The following is a 16153-nucleotide window of genomic DNA, read 5'->3' on the forward strand; positions in this document are numbered from 1 at the left end:
AGTTATCCAGATTAGAAAGGATAAGTAAAACCTCTTTATTTACATTTCTAGGTATGTAAAAAAAAATTCTGAAGAATCTGTGCAAGAGCTCCTAGAAATAAGTGAATTCAGCAAGGCCACAAATCCAAAGCCAATATACAAAAATACATTGCATTTTAATGCAGTCTAAAAGCATTTGGAAATTACAATTAAAGAAACATCAAAACCATAACATGCTTTAGAATAAATTTAACAAAATGTGTGCAGTAAATATCATGATACCCCACTGAGATAAAAGAAGAAAAATGGAGAGACCTATCATATTAGTGGACTGAAATACTTGGGTTTATGAAGCTACAAATAATTTCCAAATTGAGCAATGAATTCAATGAAATTGCTACTAAAATACCAATAACTTTTTCAGTACTGAGACCTGAACTCAAAACCTTCACCTTGAGCCACTTCTCCATCCTTTTTTTTTATGGATTTTTTTGAGATAGGGTCTCAAGAACTATTTGCCTAGGCTGGTTTCGAACCACAATCCTCCTGATCAGCTAGGATTATAGGCATGAGCCTTTGGCACCAGGCTACCAATAACTTTTTAAATAGAAATTACTAAGTTCTTTCTACAAGTTATACAGAGCTCAAATTTATATGTAGTGTTCAAAAGCAAGTTTGGATTTGTTGGACAAGATATTAGCAAGACTCATTCAACATTTGAAAATCAAATAAAATGGTCCATAATATTTATAAGGTAAGATCACATGATCATATCAATAAATACAGGAAAAGCATTTGACAAAAGCCAACATCCATTCATGATAAAACTCTCAGTAAATTTAGAAATAGAGGGACGCTATTCCTCAACTTTATAAAGAATACCTGAGGGACATCTTAAAAATCTAAACAGATCTGCCGTATGATCCAGCAATCTCACTCCTGGGAATACACCCAAAGGAATGCAGCACAGGTTACTCCAAAAGCACCTGCACACCCATGTTTATTGCAGCACTATTCACAATAGCCAAGTTATGGAAACAGCCAAGATGCCCCACTACTGATGAATGGATCAAGAAAATGTGGTATCTATACACAATGGAATTTTACTCAGCCATGAAGAAAAATGAAATCTTATCATTTGCAGGTAAATGGATGGAACTGGAGAACATCATTCTGAGCGAGGTTAGCCAGACTCAGAAGACCAAAAATCATATGTTCTCCCTCATATGCAGTCTTTAGATCTAGGGCAAACACAGCAAGGTTGTAGGACTTGGATTACATGATAAGGGGAGAACATATACAGGAGGTATGGGTTAGATAGAAAACCCAAAACATAAAAGCATTTGATGTCCCCACTCCAGAGGAATTAATACAGATACCTTAAAGAGACAGAGGTCAACACGAGAAGGGGATCAGGAGCCAGCGTAAAGATCAGTTAAAGATGAATCAACCTGGGTTATAACACATTTGAACATGAAAGCAATGCTAGGAATCTCTCTATATAGCTGCCCTTATCTCAACTAGCAAAAATGCTATGTCTTTCTTATTATTGCTTATTTCTACCCTTCAAAGGAACTGGAGGAAAGTGCAGAACAGGTTCTGCCTGGAAAGGGGGGGATAGGGGAGGGGCGGGGACAGGAGGGAGAAATGACCCAAACAATGTATGCACATGTGAATAAATGAATTAAAAAAAAAAGAATACCTAAGGGAAAAACCTCTACAGTTAACATCATATTTAATGTTAAGAATCTATAAGCTTTCCCACTAAGAGCAGAAGCAAGCAAAATAATTCCTGTTTCCACTCCTTTTCAACATTGTACTGGAAACTCTAGATAATTCAATCAGGTATAAAAAGAAAGAAAAATCATATTGATTGGGAAGCAAGAAATAAAACTGTCTCTGCTAGTGATGTAGAAAAGCCAAATGAATTGACAGAAAAACTCTTGGAGTTAATAAACTATTTTAGACAGGTTGTAAGATATAAGATTACACAAAAGTCAATCACTTTCCTATATAGTACTAGTAAACATGGGGGATTTGAAATGAAAGCCATAATAATATTTACATTAGAAACTCCAAATTCTTAATGATGAATCTAACCAAATATGTATGCGACAAATATAAGGAAAACTATAAAATTCTGATGAAAGAAATCAAAGAACTAAATGAATGGAGAGATGTTCCATGTTCATAGGTAAGGAAACTCAATATTATCAAGTTGTCAGTTCTTCCAAATCTGAGCAGTAGATTCAATGTGATCCCAATCCAGTCCAAATACCAGAAAGTTAATTAATGGACATGATGAACTGACTTTAAAGTTTATACGGAGAAGCAAGAGATCCAGAATAGCTAACACGATATTGAAGGAGAACAAAGTTGGAGGACTGACACTACTTGACTTAAAGATTTACTATAAAGCTACAGCAATCAAGACAGTGTGGTGCTGGTATAAGAATAAGTAGACCAATGGAACAAAATAGTTCAAAAGTAGATCCAAACAAATACAGTAAGCAATTTTTGACAAAAGAACAAAAACAATATTGTGGAGAAAATGCAGTATTTTCAACAAATGGTGCTGGAACAACTCTACATTCACATGCAAAATAAATAAATCTAGGCATAGACCTTATACCTTCCCCAAACAATAACTCAAAATGGATCACAGACCTAAGTGCAAAACTCCAAAACACCTAGAAGATAACAAGAGAAAATGTAAATGACCTTAGGTTTGGCAATGACTTTTTGGGTCCTACACCAAAGTCATACTCTATTAAAGAAATAACTGGTCAGCTGGAATTAGTTAAAATTAAAATTTTTCTACTCAGTGAAATAAATTGAGAAGAATAAAAGGACAACCCATAAAGTGGGAGAAATATTTGCAAAAGAAATAGCTGATAAAGAGCTATTGTCTAAAATATTCAAAGAATTCTTAAAGCTCAGCAAAAAGAAAATGAGTCAATAAAATGTGGTCCAGTGACATTAATAGGTGGCCCCCCAAAGAAGATGTGCAGACAGTTAATAGGCCTATGAAAGATGCTTCATACCATATTTCATTAGGGAAATCAGACTTATAGCAGCAGTGAGATACTGCTGCATGCGTACCAGAATAGAATGCCAAATCCAGAACACTAACACCACCAAATGCTAGTTTGAATGTAGAGCAATAGCAGTTCTCATTCTTTGCTGATATTGCAAAATATCACAACTACTTTGAAACACAGTTTGGCAATTTCTTACAGAACTAAGCACACTTTTAACATATAATGCAATCACATTCCTTGATATTGGCCAAAATGGGTTGAAAACAAATCCACACAAAACCCTACACACACGTTTGTAGCAGCTTTGTTATCATTATTATTTTCAACACCATCATCATCACTATCAATATCATTACAGCAGTAGGGTTTGAACTCAGATCCTTGTACTTACTAAGCAAGCATTCTATTTGAGCCATACCCTCAGCCCTTTTTGTCTTTTTGAGATAGGTTCTCACAGCTCTTGCCCAGGGCCAGCCTCAGCTAGTGAGCCTACCTCTGCTTCCCACTGGACCCTGTAGCAGCTTTATTCTTAATTGACAAAATCAGAATCAAGTTGCCCTTCAGTAAGTGGATAAATAAATCATGGTACATCAGACAGTAGAATGTTGTTCAGTGCTAAAAACAAATGAGGTATCAAGTCACAAAAAAACATGGAACAAATGTAAAAACCTATTACAAAATGGCAGAGGCTAATCTGAAAGGGTACATACTTATCTAATTCCAAATCTACAGACAGTGAAAAGATCAGTAGTTGTCAGTGGTTGAGGGAGAGAAGGAATTAATGTAGCACAGAGAATAAAGCATGACACTACACTATATGACACTATCATGGTAATCACGTTATACATTTGTCCAAACCTACAAAATGTACAATTCGAAGAATGGACCATGGACTTTGGGTGACAATAATGTGTCAGTGTTGCTTCATCAATTATAAAAATGAATTGTTCTATGGGGACGTCCTTAATTGGTAGGTTATACATGGGGCAGGGAGGAGGTATGTGGGAAATATCTGTACATGCCTTTCAATTTTGCTATAAATCTAAAATTTCCTTAAATAATAAAATCTAAACTTTTAAGAGTTTTAAATTAAAACCTTTATAAGAAAATCATACCAATGGTAAATTAAAAAATTACTCAAAGTACTGTGATCTGTGAATAGGTGCATGTTTTAATGATTTGTCTATTATGAATTTATAATTTACTAATATCAATTTTAAAAATTAATTTTAATGTGATTATCCACTAAGGTGGCTAAAATTAGAAATACTATCAATATGGAGTGTTGATGAAGATTCAGACTAACACATACACTGGTAGTAGGAGGGTCAGATGGGAAAGGCAATTTAGAAAATGGTTGACAGAGTTTTGAGTGGTTATGTATCTTCTATAGCATCCAACCTTTCCATTTCTATTTACCCAAAAGAAATGAAAGAATTTGTCTATACAAATTCTTACACCAAAGTGTTCCTATGATCTAAATTCATATGGAATGGAGTTGACACCCTCAGATTATATGAGTCATCAAATAAGGGAGAGATCCCAGAGCAGTCAACCAAAGCTTGTAGGAGAAACAAAACATGTTAAGAAGGACAAGAGGAGTCAGAGAAGGAATAACCAGAAAAGCAAAAGGAAAGAGAAAAAAAAAAAGCAAAATGACATGGAAATAAAAAGAAAAATTTAAGGATATATAGGAAGAAAGAAAATGTAGACAGAGCCCAGAGAATCATGTAAGAAGATGATTTTATGTACAGGCCAGATATTCATATTTGACTTTCAAGAGGCATGTCATTAGTTGGTGTGGGTTAAAAAAAAAATTGCAGTGAGTTGAAGAGTAAATGGCATGAAAGTGTAAAATGTATGGTGTGATTGCTCTTTCTTGACACCTAAAGCTAAAACCAGAAGTAGAAAAGCCTATGGCTTGAGGGATACAGTGATGGAGGATGGTGGATGGTAGATTCTGACATGGACCAAGAGATTCAAAGGTAAAGAGAATTGTTGAAATTTCAAGGAAGGCAAATAAGATCCCAGAGAAGCTGTTGATTAGAGATAAGCACTGTGAACAAATGAATGTATGTCCAAAATATGCAAGATCTTTGCCAGGTTTTTATGAATACTTCAGAGAACTGGACCACATTGCAAATGATGAATGATTGTAATCAGTGATGGAAATAATTTCATCAGAAAAGATGGCTACCAATATAAGCATTGACTCTGTGCACGTACTCCTACTACCATGGACAGACAGTAATCCTCAGAGCCCATAAGAACTTGAATGCACATGCTACCATGACATTGAACAGTGAGATTAGTAGCCCTAAACTAACAGACACAAAAATATTACAAATTTTGAACTATTTTTATTTAACGTTGAGGCCTGTGATGTGATAGGCATGGTGGAAAACAAAGACAAGTGCAGGTTTAGGTCAGGATAGTCTCCAGATTTCCTTCTTTCCAGAACACAGGTCCTCCGTGTCTTTTACCAAAGCCACGGCTACCTCAAGGCAGCTCTTTCCTGAGCTAAAGCCATGTACTTCAAGAACTGGTTTCCTCCCTTAATGCCTTCAGGACTTGACTTCCCATCCCCACTCAATACCCAATTAGAGTTCACTTTATAAATTCACTTTGGATTGTCTGTCTGTCTGCTTGCTTGTTTGTTTTGAGAGAGAGAGAAAGAGTCTCACTGTATGGACTAGGCCTACCTCTTAACTCAAAATCCTCCTGCCTCAGACTTTTGAGTGCTGCGATTATAGGGGTGAACCACCAAGCCCTGCTGTGAATCCACTTTTAATAAACTTAACTCAGTTTCTGTCATGGAAACCTGCCATCTGATTCCTACCAGGGTCCTAACTGATACACAACATAATCACTGCCAAATGTTTCCAAAACACACGGACAAACCCTTCTTTAACAGCTATAAAGTTCATATTCTTTTTCCCCTTGATTCTAAATTTTCATTTACTTTCCTTGTGGAGTTTTATCTTACTGAAATATATGCTTAAAAACCTTTGATCACTTGATCTTACTTCTCTGAAAGAAATCTGTGCATAGAATTTGCTCTTATGTCATAAAGGAAAAATAAGTAAGTATTAACAAAATATATATAATATATAACAATTATATTAAAATATATAATACATAATAATTTTATATATTACATAAAATATATATTATATAATATATCTTGATAATATATTTTAAAATTTTTACAGATTGAATAATTATTACAGTTATTAATTTATAATTGGTCAGATAGCATAGATTATAAACTTTGATTTTCAAATTATTGAGTATTTTAAGTAAACCTTTATTGAAAATATGTCTTTGCATGTGAAGAATAAGGCTTTTCTCCCAATTAGTTTACATTTTCAAGGATGAATATAACTTACGGTCAGAAAAATACAGAATAAATCAACAAAACAAGAGATCGGGCTGCAGGAAGTTCAGGCATTACAAAAGTTGCATTAATTATCATTGTGAAAATAAGTTTTTCAGAGTGGAACCTACAAGACATTTCTATAATAAGTACCTGACAAAAACAAAAATAACAAATGAGCAGAAAAGAGGTTAGTAGAGTTCAGGATATTGGAACTTACAGTAAAAATTAACCAGAGGTTTATAATACATAATTATCTGGCAAAGTTAATGACAACATTTTTTCAGGAGCCTAAATAAATGTTCAAGAAAATATAAACACTTAATGCTAATTATGTTCCTTTTCTAGAAAATATAATGTTACTATTTTAGAAGTAAATCTGGAAATTTCACCTTTTCCTGTTGGAAATTATAGAAAACAGGCAATGAGACCCAGACAGAGGTCTTGTCTTTAGTATACTGCAAAGATCCCAACTGCCCCTTAGTGTGCTGGGCAGGATGTACTAGAGCCCCACATCCCAAGGATCCCAGATGAGTAAGGGATCCTACTGTGAAAGAAGGCAGTATTGCAAAATAAGAAAGATGTAATGTAAACTAGGCCCAGTCTTAGGTCAGATCACTTCAGGGAAGAGCATGAATGGGTAGTAGAGTGTCCGTAAAGGCCTGGTTCTATGTACCCCTACTCTGGGGTCCTACTCCAGGAGAAAATCTTTGTTGGCTCTCAGGGGAAGATCTCAAAGTGTGACCAGATTGAATTTAGTATCCCCTGAAAAAGAGGAAAGAAGGGTGCTATTTGGACAAATCATTCAGATTCACGTTGTTCTACTTTTCTTAGACATGGTTTCTTTTTCAAAATTGCTAATACCAAACAGCCAAAAAGTATGAGACACGATTGAGGATGTGAAACTGGATCTTTTGTATATTCTGAAGTTGAGTCTACACAATCGCAGAGTGTCGGATGTTTTGTCTCCACATTGCCAAACATCTGGATTGCATGAAGAGTCAATTCCAGGGGCTTAGTGTTCATCTTGTTCCCTGCTTGAGGGTGTCTTTTCCTCCTTCTGGCTGTGAAACACCCTTTGATATCAGTAGCAGGTCTGAGCACAAAATCAGCTGTCTGCACAGAGGAAAAGAAATGACATCCTGCTCAGTATTTCCACAACCATCCTTTACAGTCTTTTTCCCAAACCCTCTCAGGGACTTCAGAGTTCAGGTCATGTCACGATACCTAATCCATCAGCAAAGGGCAAATGGGGTGTGCCCCTTGTCCACACCACAATATTGTGTTCCAATCGCCACCTCAGGTCTAAGCCTCCTCCCTGCTTACTCCCTCTGTCAAGGTGGCCCAGGACCCGCTTTTTGGCAGTGTCTTCACCCTTCTGGTGTCACAGGAAGATAAAGGAAAGCAACTCCAGCTTATCTCTGAGTCACACACTAAACCAAGCAACATAACGCGCTGAATTTGTTGAGGGCTCTCCAGGTCCCCCAAATCTTTCTCAAATATGATTGTTTATAAAATGTTTGATAAAAATAAATGATGCTTTCAATTTAAACAAAATTTCACACTGTTACTGGTTTTAATAACAGTTTTGACAGATGAGATTTTCATCATCTGTTTTTTCTTTGTGAAGGCTCCTTCAATAAACTAAAAATGCTTTAAACTAACAGATGTGACTATAAAGTAAGGTTTGAGTGTGAGACATCAGGAACTAAGGCTTGTCAAATGCTTCAACATAGAAACTCATTCCGAGCGCAAGCATCTCCTGGTTATCAGGAAAGTCACCAACCTAATGACTGCTGGTGAAAGGGGTGAAGCTGGTTTCTGGAGTCAGAGGCCATCTATCCCAGGCCAGAGCTCTGTCTGCACCTGCTCTGCCTATTCATCCTCTGGATCTCAGGATTTCTGCAACTCGAGCTATCAGAAACCTATCAAGATGTCAACCCAAATTTGCTGGAGCGGATGTTGATGTTTGACAAACTGATGATTCACAATTACCTTTTTTTTCCCCATCAACTCAAAAAAATGGAATTTTCAATGATATTTTATTAACAACAAAGAAGTTATTTTTGCATACTTCAATATATTTTTAAAGAGTTGAAGATTTGAAATTAAGTTTGCTGATTTTGGAATAGCTCTTTTGTCTCTAAAATGTAACAGTTTAAAGTGTTTTTTCCCTTCATTTCTTGTGGTATCTTTATGTGTTTTAAACTGTTATTCTTGCACAGAAAAATGCAACATTGAGTGGCACAGTGGCAACTAGCATACCAATGAAATAATCCTAAAGTTTAGATAAATCAAGAATGGAGTGTAAAGAACACTTTTTCTCAAACCTTCTCATAGTCTAAATGAAAGATCCTCTCACACCAAATGCACATGTTGAAATTTATTAACGTTTGGTCATTATTAAATGAGCAAACTAAAAAGCTGAAAACACGGATTTATGTTCCTACCCTTCTCATTAATGTGCACAAATACACACACTCCACCGAGTAGTTACTTAATCCATAGTTCCACAAGCACAGAGCATTTGACTTCCATGTCATGGAGTAATCAAATGAGGAACATATTCCTGTGAGCCACTGTCTCCCTCTCTGGCTCTATTTATAGACTCTGGAGGTCCCATTGCTAGGCCAGCCCCATCAGGAACAAGAACTCATTCCCCCCACCTCAAGGGCATCCAAGGAAGTTTCTTTGGCTACAGAGGTCTTCCTAAGGATCATAAAACTGTGCAGGTTCTGGCAAACCAAGGAAGTTGAGCTGCCCCAAACAGACTTTGGCTTGAGGCATGCTGGGAGACCTCAACCATGGAGTTATCTGCCATTGGAGAGAGCAGAGGTGAAGAGGGAAGAAGAAGGTCTGACCTCAATGCTAAGAAGGGCCTTAAAAAAAGAGAGTCTAGGAGTCCCAAGCCCATGTCCAAACATCATTGCAAAGTCAGAGTGGGCTGGGCAACAACAGGAACTAAGTGATATTGGAGAAGAGGCCAATTCAGAACACAGGCCCGGCAGTGTGCACAAGATCTAAGCCCCCAGAAAGATCCCAAGAAGAACTAGGCAGAACTCCAGTCCTTGCTAGAGTCTGGGTTCTGGTTGGAGCCATCAGTTGAGATCAGTGTTACCAGGCAGGTAATATGAAAGGTGCCAGCCCAGGTAGAGGGGTTCAGAAACATGGTGACTCTGGCTTTATGTGCTCAGGTCTTGGTGAGATGCAGAACACTGATTCATAAGTGTGCATTTGTGTGTCTGTTCCCCCTGTTGGGAACACACAATTCTATCTGGCACTTTGAACATATTCTCAGCACAATTCTGTCTTCAAATTGTAAAAGAGAATTATCTGATGATGACTGTGACATGTTTTTCTAAATATAAATACTGAAAGCTTAAAATACCACCCTGGGCCTTTATCTTTTATCAATTCTCAGACTGACTTGATTATTTCTTACCTGTCAACTCTACTAGACGTGACTTATGTCAGAAATGGAACTATAAGAAAGATAAATTTAGTGTGAGCCATGGGAATTAAAGGACATGGTTTTTTTTCATCTCAACATATCAGAGACTAATCTTTATCATCTCACTCCCTCTTCCAGGCTGTGAAAGAATTTAGATATACCTTTCAATATTTCCTTCTCCACTCCCCTCTTGACTCCTCAAATATGCGTTCTTTTTCCTTCCAACATCTTTAGCTTCTCCTCTCTCTCTTTCTCTTTGATTTTTTGTACCTTCTATCTCTAAATATATCTCTCAGCCATTCACCCATTGATTCATTCAACAAACTTGAGTTGAGCCCTTCTGCCAAGGACTACCCAACTTGTTAAGTATGTAAAGGTGAAAAAGAAATGAGCTTTGCCTTCAAAGACATCCCACTTATAAAGACATACGTAATGGTACAGTGAATTCTACTGCTTTCCTTGTGCATTAGAAGATTTCAATTTCGCTCCATCTAAAGTCACCTTGGAAAACTCAACATGTTGAACCCCTCACGTGGGTTATTGTTAAGTCAGATGAGGCCTAGGAAGGTTCTTGAATAATATTAAACCAAACTACAGAGCAATATATTGAGTGCTGCGGAAGATGTTCCTTTTGAGTTGACAATGAGCTAGACAACTGGGTACTGAGTGGGGTTCCATATGTCCACCAGCAGGGGGCAGAGTGCCTTCCTGGTGGAGACCTGTGAGTCCCTCCTGCTCCCATCTGTGGTACCTTCTTGCTTTCCTTCATCAGAGACCTATAATCTAATCTCTGAACTAGACTGGTCTCTGGAAGCAGCAAAACTTATTCAACAAGTATGCAGCCACATCTTCTTGATTTATGCTAATACCAATGGATCTTCAAGTATTTTAGCCTTGGTTTAGGGTGATTCACTTTCTAGCTGCTGTGTAGTCCTGGGGTAGGAGAGAAGGAAAGTTGCAAAAGGCAGGAAGGCATCCCCAGGATACAAGTAAAGAAATGCAATTCCATTAAACATATGCACAAATTTAAATGTACTACTTCCACCTTTTTCATGCAAACTTCTAAGTAACATATTGCATTGAATAAGGGAAATTAAGGAATTAGGGGCCTAACGGACTCTGACCCAGTCTGCCAGGAGATAGAGTCTGATGCCACCAAAGGTTCTACTCTGACTTCTTTCCAAACTTTCAGTGGGTCGTGTAGCTCCAGCACATTCTTCCCACCTGTCATTTCCTTAATCTCTGTGCCTGGCTTCCACTGCCACTGTGGCATTGAAACTAGACTCTGAAAGTGCTTCCCACCCTGCAATCAGGGAATCCTTGTCTTCTTCACTTTCCTTGAGTGTCTAAAGCCTTGATCCCATGTCACATGACTACTAATACACCTACATTTGCTTTGCTTACCCACTAACCAAGATTTCAAGCAGAAAACCTTTGGTGGATATTTGTGAACACAATGGAAAGATTGTTCAACTAAGCTCTCTTCCCCTTGCTTATGATATTCCATCCTGGTGGGATCAGAAGTGTGGAGAAATTACCTCCCCTACCTGTTGCTGATCAAGGTCTATAGAAAAAAACTCATAGAGCCTAAAGACCTGAATTCTAATTTCATCTCTATCCACCACTGGTTTTCTGTGGGACCTTGGCAAATCACTGAGTGGCTTCATGTTAAAGACAGATGACCACCTGTGGACAGTGCAAACAAAACCAATGACTTACAGATACCCCAGGCAAGCAAGCTGATGTCCTATTGCACTTCCCATAGAGACCTCTGGGCTGGGAGGAGCCTCCACAGCTATTTCCAGGAGGAAATCACACCAGACAAGGGTGAGCAGACCTGCAGTACCCCTAAGGGCCTTTGCAACTTTTGTCTCAGCAGAACTACAGCAACCCAGGCAAGGACTGGAAAAGAGGATGAAGAGAAAAACCAGCAGTGGGAAAAGAGCCTCTACTTCAACTTTAGTCAACTGTCCCATCCTCTGTTGGCCACTGAATGGAAAGGATCTCCTGTGGGAAGTTGTTAGGCTTCACAAATTTACCCTTACAGCATGGAGACACCAGCTTTCAACCCTCTGGTGAGCCTGCTTCCACAAAAGCAGAAATAAAAACAGGCTTGAATTGTTCTCAGCACTTTCTCTTTAATTATACACACACACCCCACACCTTTTTTATTAATTTTTCTTTTTTTTTTTTTTTTGCCTTTAGGCATAAGAAAAGAAACTCCATTTTAGTTGAACAGGGCTGGCTCACTTGGAGTTTTTATTAAGATTCACTTTTACTAGTTAGCACCTCAGTATAATATGAAATATCTTTGCAAAAATTAAAGCACTTATATGTTATTATTGACCAAAAATAATAATCCCTTTTGACCATTTGTTTTCATTGCATTTAAATTACTGTCTTCCTTGAACCCTGACTATGAGTATTCCCTAAAACTAACTCAGTGCTCAGAGCTTTTCTGTCTGTACTCATCACTGTAGTCCCCTTATACTCACAAATATTGACTCCATATTGGTGACATCACTCCTACATATTATCTCCTAGTGCTACAGTCTCATAGCATAGAACCTTCAGGACACCCTGGCTTCACCTGAGTCCAAGTTCTCATTCAATTCTTTAGGAGGAGAAAAGAAAATAAAATGAACATTTCTGGATGGACCAGAGTCTGTGTTGATATTTTGTACATCACCATCTCCATTTTTCCAATTACAGAACTGGAGCACAGAACACAGACATTACCAAAAGCTGATATACAAACAACTGGCATGGTCAAGTTCCTTAATGAGCTCTGTCTGACTTTTATGTCCATGAGTTTATCACCATACTCCTTCCCTTGAAAGTAGAGCTTACAGTCATTCCTTCATTTCACTCAAAGAAGATCTATTTCTTTGCATTAAATTTGAATTCCACATGATTTGGAGTAGTCAAAGGCTTTCTAATTGATATCCAATACTAATTTGTTGAATTTACTGAATATATCTTGAGAGCTTTCCTAGTCCTAGAAGCTCTTACAGGTCCTAGCTGGCAAAAAAACAATCAAGATATATTTCTAGTGATCAAGGATGTACCATCATTTTTCCCCCAATTCGAATCTCCTCCACACAAGATCTGCACATACTAATCTTCCTAAAAATTCACCTTGCATACTAAATAGACTTTTCTTAAGCACCTAATGTGTGCTGACGTGTATATACTTAACCTGTCAAAAAAATTAAGCCACTTCTAAACTCAAGGAGCTCGTGTTCAATCATTCCCTCACGCAAAACCCTCACAGGCACACTTACATCAACCACCTTGAAGTCAACCTTCTCTGCAGAACACTTACTCTGGGGCTCCGTCATTCTTCCCCACCATAAACTCATAGACTCTCACTGCCATACTCTTTAGCTATTCTAACCGTCTCTCATGTGTTCATTTTATCTGCACAATGACACTATAATCTACTTAAGTGCAAGGATCACTGCTTACAATCTTTCTTTTTGGTCACACACAAGACAAGGGATTACTTCTTTGGCTTTGAACCCAAAGAGCCCTTTCATCTTATGATGATTTAAAGGACTTTTAAAAGAGTTGATTGATTTCAAGGATTAAATCCAAGACCAGAGAATTTGCCTCTGAGTGAAAAATTCTACTTAGTTCTCTAAGACCAAAATCATCACTGAGATTTATAATAAATTGAATTTTAAAATATGTTTGAGTGGAAGAAGGAGATGAAGTATTGCTATTCCCATGACATCTCAGGTTTACTCTCTATTTTTTTTAATTACCAACCATCAGATTGGTATTTCTTTCACCTAATTGCGTCTGTAGTTTTACCGATCAGACCAAAACTGTATTCCCATTAACTTGCTATTTTAGAGAAACATAAGGGTGAATCCTTGCATAACTTACTTATAATAATGATATTTCTATTACTTAGCTTTTGAGCATAAAGGAAAGAAAGTATCTTCCTTTAGGCAAAGCTGCTCTTCCTGTCCTATGGCATGTCTTTAGACAGAGCCAGCTAAGAGGACCCAGTACTAGACCTTCACCTGTCCTCTGAGGTTGACTGGCCACCACGTTTCATTGGCTAAGTAGTTCTCTTGAAGAATACAGCACCTGATTTGGGGAATTGGGTGGATCTGGTATTGGCTGGGGGCCATAGATTCTATTTTTAAATACATCCTTATATATGAACTGTAGCAATGGAGGACCCAGAAGCAAACTAAATTACAATTCTAGAATACCAGAGATGTTAGCTGGGACCTACTTCTTAGGCTACTTGGTTGAAAGAGTTGGTAGTACAAGACCCATCTTCAGGCCTACATGGAAAACTAGTGAGTCACCAGCAAAACACCTAGATCCAGAACAGGCTAAATATCCAAGAAAACAAAGCAGGGTCTACAGTAAGAGAAATTCAGGGTCCTAATAATTCTTAGGGAATGAAATAAAGTCATCTTGTAACTGAGGCTAACTGGCACCTGGGCTCCAGAATTTTAGGCAGCCTTAAACTTCAGCTTAACTAGACTACTTGCAAATAATAATACAATACTCATGAGAACTCAAGAATTGATGGATGTTTGGGAGGGTCAAGTGCCAAGGTCAGAGGCAGTTTTTGAGGTCTTCAGGTTATACTGCTTTGGTTTGCTCAGAAGACAAAGTCAGTGCGGAGACCCCCTCTCCCTGTTTCAAAGTGAAGTCTGTTTACTGGGATTTCTCTGTCTGAGGATGTACACAGACTAGGATGGTGCAGATTTGACCCACCATGTTTTTTTTTAATGTGTCTTTACTGGAACAGAATAATGCAATTTAATTGTGTATGCTCTAGGTCTGCTTTTGCACTAGATTTGCACAGCTGAATAGTAACAGAGGTTGTATAGCCTGAAAAACCTAAAATATTTACTGTCTGATCCTTTACAGGGAAAGTTACTGACTCCCAGAATAGTGGGGAGTAGAGTGAGACTGCTGCTCACTTCCTACCTGTATTAATTTCTAAGCAGGTGACTTTGAGCAAATCACCTTAACTCTCCAATTTCTCTTCCTTAAGATGATGGTAAGAGAATTACCATCTCTTACCATAGAGTAGTTTAAAAAGTCCAATAAATTATGAAACGTGTCTAGACCAGTGTCTTGCATGTAGTAAGTTTTATAATAAAACAATTACTGCTATCAATCAGGTAACTACAAATTCCGAATTTCATTCAAGTAGAATTTGTTTCGTAATGCAGCACTTATAAAATACATGTGTGTTCTTGGTAAATGTACCAATACAGGTTCTGCCCAGAACCAGCTGAATCTAAACAAAGCACTTGGTTTTAATATCAATATAAAAATTTTTAAGAAGATCACTTATCATTCTTTATTGCTGGGAATCTCCACCATATCTTGTAAATTACTTTAAATGGGTACTTAAAGTTTTCTGTAGGACTCTGTCGAATGCAGATAAGGGTCATGAAGGAAAAATTTACATCTCAATGGTATTAAAAATTTATTAAAACTCATGAAAATGTACTTTATTGTGCTTTTTTTGATGTTTTATATTGCAATTCCTAGGACACACTTTGAAAAAATCGTTTCACGGTTGCAGTTTAAATCTCAAAACATCTCAAATTCTCTCTACAACTCAGAATGCCATTCATTAAATTCCTTCTTCTGAGGAACCATAAATGCAGTAATCTAGACCCTGATAAAAGCTTTAAAGTTGTCCCACAGGATACTTGGGGTGGAGAAAGATGGAACATTAGTGTCAAAGAAGCATATTATTTGATTCTCAATATAATTAATAAACTCTTTCTCTTCCCCACAGGAATCTGCTAAATCTCCAATTCTTATTTGTGTTGAAGCAGAAGATTTAGTTACTTACCTAACAAAAAAGGGAAAAAAGATCTGAAAAAGGCTTTAAGTATTTAGTAGTTTAAACCCTGCATAAATTGGAGATTTGAATAAAAAATCAGCCCTGGTATTTTTCTATGAAAATGGTGAACAGAAGGAATATATGTGCTCAAAGGAATAGCGTTTTATGCCAAACATCAATCAACCCAGCTTTAGAAGCCTATTTGTAATACTGTGGGGTTCTGGACAGTTGCACTTCACACTGTGAAGACCAATCCATGACATTAGATAGTGAACAATTGAAGTCTCGACAAATAATTAAAACTCTGTTTGAAAAAGGAGATGTTTTCCCCAGCTTTCCTGTGTATGCACGATGTCATCGATATTCAAGAGTGTAAATATTGACTAGTTATTGCTGGTAGCCAGAAGGAGCAAAATCCCCTTTGAAATAATAATGTGGAGTGTGTGTATATAACATATACATATGTATGCACA

The sequence above is a fragment of the Castor canadensis genome, chromosome 4 (assembly GCF_047511655.1).
Source record: "Castor canadensis chromosome 4, mCasCan1.hap1v2, whole genome shotgun sequence".
In the NCBI taxonomy this organism is placed as follows: Eukaryota; Metazoa; Chordata; class Mammalia; order Rodentia; family Castoridae; genus Castor; species Castor canadensis.